Source organism: Apodemus sylvaticus, chromosome 17, assembly GCF_947179515.1.
Source record: "Apodemus sylvaticus chromosome 17, mApoSyl1.1, whole genome shotgun sequence".
Lineage (NCBI taxonomy): Eukaryota > Metazoa > Chordata > Mammalia > Rodentia > Muridae > Apodemus > Apodemus sylvaticus.
Window position 1 is genome coordinate 53,496,251 of NC_067488.1, and position 15,429 is coordinate 53,511,679.

At 45.6% G+C, this 15,429-nt stretch overlaps 1 long non-coding RNA gene across 1 annotated transcript; it reads right to left on the reverse strand.

Annotated features, from left to right (window-relative positions):
- Positions 1-5,667: 5,667 nt before the first annotated feature.
- On the reverse strand, positions 5,668-15,357 carry LOC127667291 (uncharacterized). Its single transcript, XR_007973871.1, has 3 exons — positions 14,886-15,357; positions 7,003-7,161; positions 5,668-6,756 (listed from the first exon to the last, which is right to left on the reverse strand). It is a non-coding gene; the product is annotated as an uncharacterized LOC127667291 (long non-coding RNA).
- Between the last annotated feature and the right edge of the window lie 72 nt (positions 15,358-15,429).

Here is a 15,429-nt window from a genome sequence, read left to right on the forward strand (position 1 = left end):
TATGTGTTTGCTTGATGTATACATGTTCACTATATGATGCATTGCTTGTAGAGACCAGAAAGGGGCATTGACTCCCCCTGGAACTGGGGTTTCGAGCAGTTGTGGCCCTCTTGTGGGTGCTGAGAACTGAAGCCTCTGGAAGAGCAGCCAGGACTCTTACTCTCCGAGTCAACTCTCAGCCCCAACTGTTAGGTTTTCAATATCCACTAATGAGAATAGTTATGAGATGCTCGGGTATAAATAGATTTAATAAAGCCATGCGTTCTTACCAACAGTTCACATTCCATGAACACAGACTTCTTGCCTTCACAGCAGTTGACACATTTAGTTTTGGTATAAATTCTGAACATACCAACCCCCCTGGAAGAACCCTAGAAATGCTGCTGCAGTGAAAGAGATACCATGTAGAAGTGCTTAGATTCTCTGTGGAAATGTTTCCGAGTGGTAGAATGGAGTACTGCTTTCCAAAGAGTTAGTGATGCAGACTGCAGCGGACTGTGCCAGATTCAGACAGATGACAAAATGGCCTCCTGGCTCTTCTTCCCTTGTCACTAACCATTCTTAGGCTTCTTAAAGCATTGCACTTCTGTCCTATGCCTGGTCCCTGGGACAAAACTAAGATGCTCCCTAACCTTCAAGATAAAGGATATTAAGTTATTCAAGATTTACTCTTAAAAAAAAAAAGATTTACTCTAGATTTATAAAATAACGATACATTTGATGGCTTACAGGGGAAAGCAAGGGCTTTCTATAAATGTGAGATCTAAAAGTGTGGTGTCACTGTGTTAATTTTTTTGTTGCAGTGGCAAAACCAAGACAACTTAGAGAAGGAAGGGCTTATTAGGACTTACAGCTTCTGAGGGATAAGAACTCACCGCCATCACTGTAGGGAAGTGTGGCAGCTGGGAGGCAAGGCAATTGGAGCTGCAAGCTGCAAGCTCACATTCTAAATTGCAAGCAGGAAGCAGAGTTGACTGGAAATGGCCTGTAGCTTTTAAGACCCCAAAGCCTGTGATATACTTCTCTTAGCAAGGTCACACGTCCTAAGCCTGTCCAAACTAAATGTTCAAATGCCCGAGTCTCTGGGGACATCTCAGTCAAACCACCACACTGCCAAAATCCAATCAAGATGCACAGGCAGTGCTGCACTGGTAAATGTTTATGGCTCTCTCGATAGCATCTCGGTTTGCGATGTCTGACAATTACCGAGGTGTAAACACTCCCATGATTACTAATTCGAACCGAGAACTTGATGTAATTAGACAAAAAGCAGAAGAGAGGGGCACAGCCAGTTCTGCCATGAGAGCTTACTCTAGACTTGGGGGAACACGAGGCTAGGCTATGACTTGCAATCAAATACACTTAAACCAAACTAATCACATCTTTGTGCTGTTTGAAGGAATGCTGAGCAGACTAAAGGAACTGGTAATCACAGAAAACAGAAAGAATAAAGAGCTGAACTGGCAGTGCTTGTCTGAGTTAACTGTCCGGGGAGAGGTTTCCCCACCCAGGGACACAAGCTGCACCTCTCAAAGACAGTCCATGCATCTTGGTGGCTGCATGAGATTAGAAACTCTACTGATACAGTTAAATTCCCTGCTCAGTGTTCTGAGCTGCATTTATGCCTGCAGGGCAGAAGAGGGCACTAGATCACATTATAGATGGTTGTGAGCCACCATGTGGTTGGTGGGAATTGAACTCAGGACCTCTGGAAGAGCAAACAGTGCTCTTAACCTCTGAGCCATCTCTTCGGCTAGCAGGTGACTTTCTGATTAGAACTTTGAAGTGGAAATTTCTGGTTTCTTTAGAGACTCAGTTGTGTTATATGATGCTTTTCTGGACACTGTCTTAGGAGAGGGTGTTTTTGCTGGAGCAGACACATTGGAGGGTGTTAAGAACAGACATGTGGTGTTTTCTGGAAGTTGCCTGGAAAGGGGGCATGTGATGTTTTGCTAGAGCAGATGCTTGAGAGAACATGGATGTTAGGAAAGGGTATAAATATAATCCAACAGACAGTGGATGATGCTGCGTGGTATTGGTTTGCCTTGCCACTCTTTGCTGATCATTATTTGTCATGAACTCTTAGAGAGAAACGCACCAAAGAACTTCTTTCTGGTGGTGTTCCAGGGGTTATTTGCCACTTTGCACACTCAGGCCAATTGTCAGAGTCTTGCATTTTCTTCTGAATCAAACTGCCATTGCTGATTTGTGTGAACTGCTGCTATCCTGATAACACAGATTGGATTCACCACAAAGAACTATTTCTAAACAGATCCACATCCTCCTTTGCTCCAGTAACCTTACCCTTCCACTACCTCTGGGGGGTAGTAACCTAGAAGGAGGTTAAAGCATTTCAGTGCTCTTATTAAAGTAGATCTTGCTTTCTCTTAAACAGTCATTTTCCAGGGAAGAGAAGCCAGGATCCACTAAGCAACAGGTCATGAACAGTTTGTTTCTCACTCACTTTTAACTAATAACCAGCATCCACAAACATCTCATTCACTCTTATCACACTGTGATTGTTTTAGTGGCGGTAGGATACAAGGTTCTCCAGCGTCTTGAGACTGTGTGGGCTCTGGGCTGCTCCTCCCTCTGCCTCCAGGTACAGTGCAGATATGCTGATGCCTGGTCATCCTTCAGTGCCTCCTCACAGGTGTTTTTCCTAGACCATTAGCTTTTGCCACTGTTCTAAGGAGGTGAGGGTCTGATACATGCTACCTTTGAGAATACCCTTCATGACTTAGGGTTTTACTACTGTGAACAGACACCAAGGCAACTCTTATAAGGTCAACATTGGGGCTGACTTACAGGTTCAGAGGTTCAGCTCATTATCAAGCTAAGAACATGGAAACATCCAGGCAGGCATAGAGGTATAGAGGGAGCTGAGAATTCTACATCTTTTTTTTTTTTAAAGATTTATTTCTTTATGCATATGAGTACACTGTAGCTATACTGATGGCTGTGAGCCATCATGTGGTTGCTGGGAATTTGAATTCAGGACCTCTGCTCACTCCAACTTAAAGATTTATTTATTGTTATATCTAAGTACACTGTAACTGTCTACAGATGCAACAGAAGAGGGCATCATATTTCATTATGAATGGTTGTGAGCCACCATGTGGTTGCTGGGATTTGAACTCAGGACCTTCAGAACAGCAGTCAGTGTTCTTAAGTGCTGTACTGGCTGGTTTTGTGTGTCAACTTGACACAGGCTGGAGTTATCACAGAAAAAGAGCTTCAGTTGAGGAAATGCCGCCATGAGATCCAGCTGTAACACATTTTCTCAATTAGTGACTGGGGGGGCGGGGAATGGCCCCTTGTGGGTGGTGCCATCCCTGGCCTGGGTTCTATAAGAAAGCAAGCTGCGCAAGCCAAGGGAAACAAGCCAGTAAGAAACATCCCTCCATGGCCTTTGCATCAGCTCCTGCTTCCTGACCTGCTTGAGTTCCTATCCTAACTTCCTTTGGTGATAAACAGCAATGTGGGAGTGTAAGCTGAATAAACCCTTTCCTCCCCAACTTGCATCTTGGTCATGATGTTTTGTGCAGGAATAGAAACCCTAAGACAACCGCTGAGCCATCTCTCCAGCCTGAGAGTTCTACATCTTAATCTGAAGACTGCTAGCAGAATACTGGCTTTCTGGTGGCTAAGATGAGGGCCTTAAAGCCCAAGCCCACAGTGACACACCTATTCCAACAGGGCCACACCTACTCCAATAGTGCCACTCCCTGGCCCAAGCATATACAAACCATCATATTCCATTCCCTGGCCCTATAGGCTTGTTCAAACATATGAGTCTATGGGGCCATACCTAAACATAGCATAATGCAAAATATACTTAGTCCAACTTCCAGAGTCCCCATAGTCTATAACAGTCTCAACAAAATTAAAAGTCCAAAGTTCAAGGTCTTTCTTGAAATTCATCCAATCACTCAACTATAATCCCCAAATCAAGACAGGAAATCAGCTGGAAAAACTCCAAACTCTACATCTACATGTCTGATATCAAAGCAGTCTTCAGATCTCCAACTCTTTTTTCATCTTTGTTGACTGCAACAAACTTCTTTCTCCTAGGTTGTGAGCAGCTTTCCTCAGAAGATAGTCCAGGGTTCTGGCATCTCAAACATCTTGGGGTCTCCAAAGCAACTTCAGTGTTACAACTTCTTGTTTCAATGTCTGGGATCAACACATGATCTTCTGGGCTCCTCCAAAGGGCTGACATCACTTCTTCAGCTCTGCCCTCTGTAGCACTCCAAGCTCAGGTTGATCCACTCAATTGCTGCTGCTTCTCTTGGTGATCATCCCATGGTACTGGCATCTCCAATATACTGGGGTCTTCTGCTGCAACTAGGCTTCACCAGTAGCCTCTCATAGGCTCTCTTCGTGGTACCAAGCCTCCACTCCTTTGCATAACCCCTTCAGTCCTGGGCCTTCAACTGCAATTGAGGTTGCACCTTCCCCAATGGCCTTCCATGGCCTCTCAAAGTGCAAAGCCTCAGCTGCTCTTCATGTCCCCTTCACGCCTTCAAAACCAGTACCACCTGGGTGACTCTTACACAGTACCAAGTACAGCTGCAGCAAGACGTACAACCTTGGCTATCTCTGGAACACAGCTTCTTTGTGCTCTCAGAAAACACTTCCCAGATGTCACCTCAGTGATGCTTGTCTCTTAATCACTGCTAATTTCTTAGCTCCAGTTAGCCAACACCAACTGTCCTAGTAGTTTCCTTCTCCTCTTGACTATAAAGCCAGAGACACCTGGCCAAAGTTGCTGAGTTCTGCTGCTTGCAGGAGCTGGGACATGGTCCCTTGTTCTATTACACTATCACTAGCTTCCTCTTTTCCAACTCCTTCACTGCCTAAACATGGCTGTCCTGGATCTTGCTCCACAGATTGACCTTAAACTCAAGAGATTTGCAAGTCTATCTCCTGGATTGAAGGTGTGTACCACCATGCGTGGATTTAAACTTTTCTATACCTAGAATGTACTGTGTCTCAGGCTGGCCTTGAACTTAGAGTTCTGTTTGGCTTTATCTCCAGAGATTAATAGTGTAGACCTCCATGCCTAGATCTAAACTTAGCTGGGTGAGATCTTGCCCCAAAGTCCCACTCCCCTAATTTGTTAGCTCCTTGAATACAGGATTCAGATTCATTTAACGTCCTGGTACCCCTTTCATATTTCAACCATATATTTTATATTTTTCCTTTCTTAGCTTGCTATTCTTGTTTAAAATGCTCTTCTTGAGACTTAAACAGAGAATAAAGTCTATGATGGGCGTTTCTGAGACTTCCTTTGTCAATGCATTTAATCTGAGTCTCTTCACCTTAGCCTCAGCCAGATTCTTCAGACAAGGGCAAGTAGCCACATTCTTCACCAAAATACTACAAAGAGTCTCTAAAATCTAGGTCTCCAGGTTCTTCACTGACACTTCTTGGTCCAGGTCTGCACAGTTCAAATTATTCTCAGCAACAAAGTCTTCCATATTCTTGCTAGGATGGCTCATTAAGCCCCACTTAAAACATCCCAGGGCTTTCCAAATCCAGTGTCCCAAAATCCACATTCGTCCAAGTCAAAACATGATCTGACCTACCATAGCAATACCCCAGTCCCTAGTACCAACTTCTGTCTTAGGGTTTTACTGCTGTGGACACCATGACCAAGGCAACTCTTATAAGGACAACATTTTATTGGGGCTGGCTTACAGGTTCATTATCATCAAGGGAGGAACATGGCAGCATCCAGGGCAGGCAGGCATGGTGCAGGACCTGAGAGTTCTACATCTTCATCTGAAGGCTGCTAGGAGAAGACTGGCTTCCAGGCAGCTAGGGCTAAGGTGTTTAAGTCCACACCCACAGTGACATACCTACTCCAACAATGCCACACCCCCTAATAGTGCCACTCCCTGGCCCAAGCATATATAAACTATCACACTTCTCCACAGTTTTTTATAATGTCATAGTCTAGTTCCAATAACACCTCATATGGTTTTTCTTGACACAGGAAGTACGGCTCCTACAAAACCAGCCACAACCTCCATTCCTCTATCGTACAAAGACGAAAAAGAAAACTGCAGCAGTATGCAGAAGCTTCTTCCACCCATGGGGTATTTTCTGCTAACAGCCATGAAGAGCAGGAGAGAGGACGAGGAAGCCTCGCAATGGGACCTACCTTCGAAATTAAATTCCAGACATGGAGTGACCTCTGCCCCCCTAACATTTAGCTGCTTAAAATTGGACCCCGCCCTGTGTCAATGTTGCCACCTGCCGTAGGCCACGGTGCTTGCTGTGAGCCAGAGGACACATTAATTAGCTTCAGTGCTATGCATCTGGGTGACTTCAACCTGAGGCCACCGGAGGGGGCAGATGGACTGACAGCTGGGGATTGGAAGCACAGCCAAGCAGCAGGTTTTGGGAACGAGCATCATGGGTCAGCATTGCTAGCACCCTCCCTACCAGCTCTGCTCACGTGGAAGCGGCTGTGTAGATGAAGGTCTTTGTGGTCTTGGACTGGAACACAAAGATGGGATGACATCATAATTCTGGGAACCCTCAAGAGTCAGTGTATAAGAACCCATTTTTGAACATTTTGTTGATGCACACTTGACAGTTAAGCACCCCTTTCTTCAAATCCTGGGTCCAATCAAAGGCGCTGCACAGCAGCAAATGCCCCCCAAAATGAAAGGCTCGGGGAAATCACATTCATCCATCTTGCTTGTGGTAGTACTCTACACTTTTGGCTTTTTAAAATTTTTCTTTCTGAAAAAAAAAAAAAGCTTTTATGAATCCCAGGCTGGCATCAGATTCACTATGTAGTTCTAAGATGACCTTGAATTTCTCCTCCTGCTCCTCCTTCCCAAGTGGTGGTATTACAGGCATATTGATGGTTGGGTCAAACTCAGGACCTTGTGCCTGGCAGCAGCCACTCTACCAACTGAGCTACATACCCGGCCCTGTCTTGTACACCTCAGTGAGGAGAGTGTGAAAACACTTGGAAACATTTACCTCATCTCTGCTTCTCTCCACAATCCTGTGGCCCACTGTCTGCGAGATTCCCCAGGTGCCTTCCTCTTTGATGTATTCCATACAGAAGAAAACCTCTCCTCATTCAAATGAGTGTCCTTGCTGCAGGAGGAAGGTGCTTAGCGACGCTGGCTGTGTTTTCTGGCGGAAGATGCAGGGAAATGCCAGGAGCTTCTGGGATACTGACACTGGGATGCCACACTGACAGCATTCCTTACATACAGACCAAGGGAAGGAAACTGTTCCTGAGAGTCAGCAGACACCAGGCTAACGCTGTGCTGCTGCTGCTACCACCCTTCACTCATATCATACTCCAACTGCTAGCTTCTCTGCACCTTTTACAATTAACCCCCCACTGAGTATTATGCACATGTGCCATGGTGAACCTATGGAAGTCAAAGGACAAGTTGCTTGAGTCAGTTCTCTTCTTCTACCATGCGGGATTGAACTAAAGGCATCAATCAGGTTTGGCAGTGAGTACCTTCCTGAGCTATCTCACTGCCCCATACCTATGCGCTAATTTTTTGAGACAGGGCCTTTAGTTGAACCAGGGCTCACTTGTTTGGTGAGCCTGCACTGCTCAGCAAGCTCCAGGGAGTCACCTGTCTCTGCCCTGCCTTTCATAAGCGCTGGAGTTACAGACATGCCAGGTGTTATGTGAGTACTGGGAATTCGAACTCTGGTCTTCACGTTTGTGGGGCAAACATTGACTGGGCCATCTCCCCAGCCTTCTATGATGCTTAAAGAATGCTTTTTACTGAATGTGTCCTTTAACCATGTCGTGTGTTTATAAAACGCACTCCAGTTATTCCCACTTCCCCATTATAATCTCTGGCCCTCCATCCCCCTTCTCTATAAGTCCTTCCCAGAGGCATACATTTTATGGTCTAGTTAACTATAGCACAGGATAGCTATGTACTTAGAACTAATACAGCCAGGTGGGCACTTCAGCTAGTACAAAGCTGCAGACAATAACTGCCCTACTCTCAGAATCCATCAGTATCCAACAGGTCATCCGGAGGCCCGTGAGCCCCACACCAATCTATGATTGCCTGTTGATGGGCCCAGTCTTGTGCTGGCCTGTGGTAGGCAGCCTCAGCCTCTGTGAAGCCATGCTCAGAAGGCAGCTTTTCAGTGTCCTCTCCTTATTCTCCAGCTCTTCCATTCTGTCCCTTCTTCCACAACCAGTCATGAGTCTTAGAGGGGGTGACACGAGTGTCCTCTTTGGGGAGAACACTGAGTCGTCACCCTTCTCAGCACCTTGAACACCCATGCCTCTCTGCATTCACCATCATTCCTACCAAACAGGAGCTTCTCCTAGGCTGGGAATAGCATTTGTCTATGTGTACAGACATAAGTATCTAGAAGGCAGCTTGACATCATGGCAATGTAGCTAACAACAGTGGTATGCTCACCTCTAGGGCCTAAGACATCCTTAGCTATGGGCTTTGGCTTGGGTTTATAACATAAGGAATGAATCTTTTTTGTGAAGCGTGCTTCAAATTAAGAATGGTGCAACCGGAGAGGGCCCTGGTCCTGAAAAGGCTTGATGCAGCATTGTAGGGGATTACCAGGACAGAGAAATTGGAGGGGGGGTTGGTGATTGGGGAGTGGGCAGAGGGAAGAGGGTTTATGGGACTTATGGGGAGGGGGAAACCAGGAAAGGGGAAATCATTTGGAATGTAAACAAAGAATATAGAAAGTAATTTTTTAAAAAATGAATAAAATAATCTTATAGAAAAAAATGGAGCAACCCTCATAACAGTCACTATTACATCAGTGGGATACCTTGTTTGGTGACTTGGTACTATAGTTTGTAGAGCTCACCTCTGGGTAAAACAATTGATGATTTTTCCTGCCCCTCCCTGCTTCCCAAACCTATATAACATCTTCTGGTACTATGAAAGCAAGCTAGTTAGCGGTGTAAGATCTTTTATCTAAATAGCACTAAAGTCACTTCTGATACCCAGACTAGTTCTGAACTAGTAATAAAATATGTGTCTAGGGTACTGTGAACAGACACCATGACCAAGGCAACTCTTATAAGAACAACTTTCATTGGGGCTGGCTTCCAGGCTCAGAGGTTCAGTCCATGATCATCAAGGCAGGAACATGGCAGCATCCAGGGAGGCATGATACAGGAGGAGCTAAGAACTCTACATCTTCATCTGAAGGCTGCTAGTGGAATACTGGCTTTTAGGCAGCTGAGATGAGTGTCCTAAAGCCCATGCCCACAGTGACACACATACTCTAACAAGGCTACACCTCCTAATAGTGCCACTCCCTGAGCCAAGCAGATACAAAGCATCACAATAAGCAAACTTTTACAGAAGCCTTCTCACTATACCCCAACCTGCTCTTTCCCCCACCCCTCCTCACAACCAGCAAGCTGACTTGTTACAACTCTCCACACTGAATTATTTCCTTAGCCTAAAATCCCATCTCCTCATGTTTCCACCAAACTCATGTATGGTTCAAGGGCCATTCTACATACTCACTCACTGACTTATTCATAGCTTCAGAAGCCTTGGCAGTGGTTTAGACAGAGGATAGTGGCTGGGGAAGACATGACAGCAGAGGTAGTGAGAAAGACCTGCTCTTGCCTTAGAGCTGACAGAAACAGAACCAATAGGGGTGCTAGCTGCCTTGTGTGGTCTAGTAGCTTGAGTTCCAGAAAGCAAGAGGTGGGAACAAGAGTGTCACTATTACCTACTAACCCCAGTGACTAGCAGCATTGTTTCCCATCCCTGGAAGTTATGCTCTGCTGGCCCAGGGGTGTTGTGCCAAAGGTAAGATGCTTGGATGCTTCCACTAGGAAATGATTCCATTCAATCGGCAGGTTAAGAGTGCTCAGCCACGTTAGGTTCCCCATGGCTCTGAAGAAACTGGCAAAGAAGGGAATTACTGTGCTGTCTGGGTGACAGATGCTCACTATTCAAGGGAAGCTGGAGGTGAGGACATGTCTGGATACTGGACCACTCAGCACGCTTGCCAGGATCACCATGTCTTTGTGACTAGCTTCAGCAATGAGCTAAAGACAGTTCAACTGAGGCAGAAGAGTAAATGGTCCAAACCCATTAGGAGTAAAAGTCCAGGTCATCCTATCAGGCGAAGACTCACAACCAGCTGGACTACCCAACAGGAAAAGGCAGTTCTAACAACCAGTAATGGCCATATAACATTATAGAAAGAACAACTGTAGTCATCAAGTGTTTCATTTTTTGAGAGAGATATTTTAAGGGGCTGACTCATAACATTGGCAAAACTGGAAGTTCAAAGTTTATACAGAAGGACAACAGGCTGGATAGAAGGAAGTAGCTAACATTGCAGATGGAGTCTGACTCTCAAAACTGCCTTCACAGCAATATCTAGGCTAGTGTTTAACGAAAAATCCTAAGTATCATTAGCCAGGTTAACATTAACTGGCCTGTGGCTGGGTGATGGACATGTGTGCCTTGGAGGAGGAGTGAATGAATGCATTTACTGATTAGATGTAGGGATCTAAGAGGATGGTTTGTCCCCCAAGCATCTGGAAGTATGGAGATGTTTTTACTCAAGATGAAAGACTGTGGCAGCAGTCACAGATGAGGGTGGAGGCTTTGAATTTTGAGCCTCTTCAAATCCTAAACCATTAAGATTCCATAATGGAATCTGGTTACAAATCTAGGACCTGGGGAAAAGATTGGAGGAAAAGCATGCCCAAGCCCTAGGAAAAGGTCTCTTTTGCTGTGGGCCTTTTCCTAAGAACTTCACTCAATTCCTAAGTTATGGCAAATCCTTCCTGGCCTACTTTCGGATGTACCAAAATATCCATCATCAGAAAATAAAGTATAGTAAAAGTTTATTAACACGGAGGGAGCTTTGCAGTAGAGGCAGTGTGTGCCCAGGGGAAGCCCAGCCTGTAGCCAAGGGGCTGCATCTGGTTTCATCTTATCAACGATAAGATGAAAATCAGGACTGTCTCGAATACTGGCAGAACCCACACAAGTGCTATTTTGGCCAGCTGTTTTCTGATGTCTGGTTTACAAATAAGAGCACGTCTGTTGCCAGCAGGAACAAACAGCACAACTTCCGGGATCCTTTTTCTGGGTTCTCACTCCAGCCTCACTGTCTCTTTTAAAGTGAGAGCTCACCTCTGTTCACTCCTCTGTGGTATTTTACATTGTTCCCTCCTTCCTGGAATGGAATGCTACCGTCTAGCCCAGAGCTCACCCTCCATCTTCACCAGAGTCTCAAGATTCATTCCCACGCCCCTCACCAGCCCATACCAGTGTCCGGCATGAAGAAGAACAGCACGTGCCAAGATGAAATGAGCAGAGCAGTGAACGGTGGCATTAAGGAAAGAAATGTGGTGGCTCTCATGTATTCTGGGACAAAAGACATAGCTCAGAGGTTGAGTACTTCAGGGGCTGGGAAAGTTAATTCTCTCCATTTAAATAGCTGGTATAAATAAGAGACTCAGTCAAGGCAAATAGGGGAAGACTCCTTTGTCACATTTGTCCACTCATTAGGAACAGAGCCAGGTACTATACAAAGGGGAGGAGCTGACCCTTGGACAGGGTGCACAATCTTAGGGCTGAGAGGATGGGTATATAGTGAGATTTATTAGCTTACACAACATGGTCTGGGTAATCCAGAACAGTTGTCTCACACTACAAAGACCAAGAACCTGGTATGTGCTCAGGCCCAAAGGCTGGGTACCTACCTCGGTACTCCAACATTGGTGCTGAAGGCCTGGAGGGTTCCCAAGGAGCTTCGGGCCTTCTATCAACACTAGAAGCCTGAAGAAGCTGGTCCTAAAGTCAGCTGAAGGATCAGCAGCAGCAACAGACTAGATGAACTGGGCATCAGGAGTGAAGGCCAAGTAGGCAAAAGAGCAAAACTCTCTGGCTTCCATGTTGTTTTATCTGAGCACTAACAGGTCCCTCCCATATTTAGGGTGGATCGTCCCACAGCAGTTAAGCCAGTCAGGACAAGCCCCCACAGATGTGCCCATGGGGCACATGATGTAGATGAGCCAACACTGAGGCTTTCTCCACAGGGGAGCCTACGTTGTATCAAAATCAAACACACACATCATTTTAAAACCTTAACTTTCACCTCTAGTCCCCAAAGTCTCATGTTTACTTGATAATGTACAATGTACTCCAGCGTTTTAAAAGCCCCTAATGCAGAGCTGGTGATGGGTCAACGGCCAAGAGCACTGGCTGCTTTTTCAGAGGACCTGAGTTCAATTCGCAGAACCCACATGGCAGCTCACAATCACTCATCTGTAACGCCAGTTGCAGAACTAACCTGGCACCTTCTGGCTTCCAAGGGTATCAGGGACATTTGTGCTATACAGACACACATTCAGACAAAAAAACATAAAATTTAAAAGAATTTATTAAAGTAAAAATTTGGGAGTGGAGACAAGGGTGTCTCATAACAATTTATAATGTTTCAGGAAATTTAACACACTTGTCTGGCTTGAGGGCACTGCTTGCATGTGGTACACAGACATGTGCTCAGACACATATATAAAATAAGTATTTCTTAAAACCCCAAAGTCTTTACAAGTCCCAACACTTTAAAAAAATCCAAAGTCTCTTTAAGTGAGCTATAAAAATCAAAACCAAGTTATATACTCAGGGCCATAACAGATAAACAATCACACTGAAGGGGGGAAATCAAAATCCAGGTAAGAAAACACAAAATATTGTTGTTCCCATGCCCAGCGACTGCAACCTTGAATGTAAGGTTCTGGTCTCCCAAGGGCTTAGGTAGCAAAGTCTTTAGAAGAATGATTAGTCCTATACCTTAAATATGGCAATAGAGACTTGAGACATAACTACTGACATTTTCTCAATAGATGTTACATTTTCATTATAAAGAAATAGGAGAAAACACAGTATCTGCTTACTGTATGCATAAACATGTTCCTAAGAGGACAAAAATGTTCCTGTCAGTTACAAACCTCTTTTCTGTCAAGTCACATGGCCTCTGCTGGTATTTATAACTACCTTCCTGTTCTACCTCATCTGTACTTCCTCTACCCTCAGCAAGCACTTTCGTGGGTCTTGGTTCTATACCTGGAGTTAGGGAGACCCCTATCTTCATTACTGAAGGATCTGGGCAATTTAATCACCCTGTCTGGGCTGGGCTGTTGTGCTTTCCCAGTGTTTAATCACAGGACATAGAATACAAGAGATGCCGGGAAGAGACAACCCTGTATGGTGGGTTTCCCTAGTGCTTATGCGAGCAGATACAAAATCTTTAGATAAGTCATCTCTCTTTTTCAAATCTTAATTTTGAATATGAATGTTTTAAATTTCCAGTGCTGTGTATCTACCAGAAGACTGCTGCTCCGAAGTGGATTTAAGCCAACAGAAAGTCTGTTAGCTGACCAGTGACATTCCTGGGTGTTTAGAATCCCAATGTAACCCAAAGTCTTACTCAGGGTGAGGTAAGCACAAAAACAATTTGGGTTGACATACTTCAGTTAAGCAAGGTTAGTACATTTAGAGACTATGGAACTATGGCCTTTGATGGCATTGATCTGTTTTCATTTTGTCAAGCGGTAATGTTTGCTGAATTTTATGGCCTGAATGGCACTGGCATCAATGGAGTCTGTTGTGTTAAGGTCTACGATGCTGTTATGGAGGGTTGTGAGCTGTCATGTGAATTCTGAGAACCGAACCTGGATATCCTCAACCCTTTCTGGTTTTTCTTTATTTGGTTGTGTGTCTGTTTTTGACACAGGGTCTCGTTATATGGTGCTGGCTGTCTTGGAACTGTGGAGATCAAGCTAGCCTGGAATTCAGAGATCTGCCTCGTCCTCTCAAGTACTGGGAATTAAAGGGAGCACCACCATGCCCAGCCATTTTTGTTTTGAGATGGGGTCTAAGTTGTTCAGGCATGCTCAAAATAGATTTGATTTTTATCTGTGACCCAGAATAGGCCTTAAAGTTTTCATCCTCCTGCCTCAACTGTCTGAATAGCTGTGATTGTAGGTCTCGTTACTCTGGCTGGCCTGGGCTCATCCTCTTGCCTCAGCCTTCCAGTAACTGTGACTTGAGCTGGAAATCCCCATGACCTGACTGATTTCAGATACTTAAATTACCTCTGGAGTACTTATATTACCAAACATGTTAATGACATAGCTGAAATGTGTAGAGAATGACAAGAAAAATATCTGCACGTTTAACACTTTTCAAAGCACACCTAATTGAATCAAGAATAAATTTATACATTAAATGCCATACGTTTTTTCTTTCACTGGGCTGGATTTGGGGGGGCTGAATTTAGGGTTTTCCACGTGCTAGGCAGTACTCTACCACCGTGCCAGCTACTCTCCTTTTGCAGTTCTTGTCGATCGATAGATGAAACACCCTGAAAAGAAGAGACTTGATTTCTCCTTGGAACCCCTTTTCTCCTCTCTCAAAAGTTAGGAACTCTTGTTCTAGAAATGCTAGTTTCTCTGAGACCAGTTTCTAGATGGTTAGGATGGGTCTGGCATTCTGGTTCGCATTCTCTTTAAAACTTAATCAGAAGAATTAGACCAACCGGAATCCCCTTTTAATCAGTATCTTTGGGGTGAGGGGGAGGGAGGAGGGTTCGAGACAGGGTTTTTCTGTGTAGCCCTGGCTGTCCTGTTACTCACTCTGTAGACCTGCCTCGCCTCTGCCTCCCGAGGGCTGGGATCGGAATCCCCTTAAACAACTGAGCCGCTTGTAAGTGCTGCAGTCAGCTAAAAGCACACACACAAAAAACCCACGAGTCCCGATCCAGCACGCAGGTAGTTCGTCCCGCAGCTGAATCCCTCCGGGGACTTCATCTCCTGTGGCCCCTAACTGATCGTACAGCTTTGGGCAAATTTACTTCACCTTTACAGCTCCCAACGAGGAAATCTGTGGACGTCTATCAAAAGACAGCAATTGGGGCAGGTGGCCTTTGGAGTCCGTCATTCAGAGCTCTCCGGCCCCATATCGGGAAGAGCCACCTTAAGCTTCCAAGCCGCAGGTTGCGATCCACCCTCCCTATGGCCCATCCACGTGAGAATCACGTTGCACACGCCTCGTGCTCCAAGATTCACGGCCTGCCTCCTCAGCCACCCACCACACCATCAGAGGCCTCCAAAGTCACTGACCACAACTCCTCCCGCCAGTGTCTCAGCAGCGATTGGCGCGCGAACCTCCTCAAACCGGGACGGCGGTCAACACGTGACCAACGTGCTTAACCCGCGCGGACGGTGGCGTGGGCCTGGCAGCCCGCGCTCCCTGTGCGCACGCGCGAGACCCGAAGTTCCTCCCAGCGACTGTTTCCAGGGCGGGCTTGCACATGCGCTGCGTGACAACCAGCGGCCCGCAGGAAGAGGTGCGGGCAGCTGAGGCTCCAACGCGCTTGCGCAGTAGCTGGACGCGGGCGTTG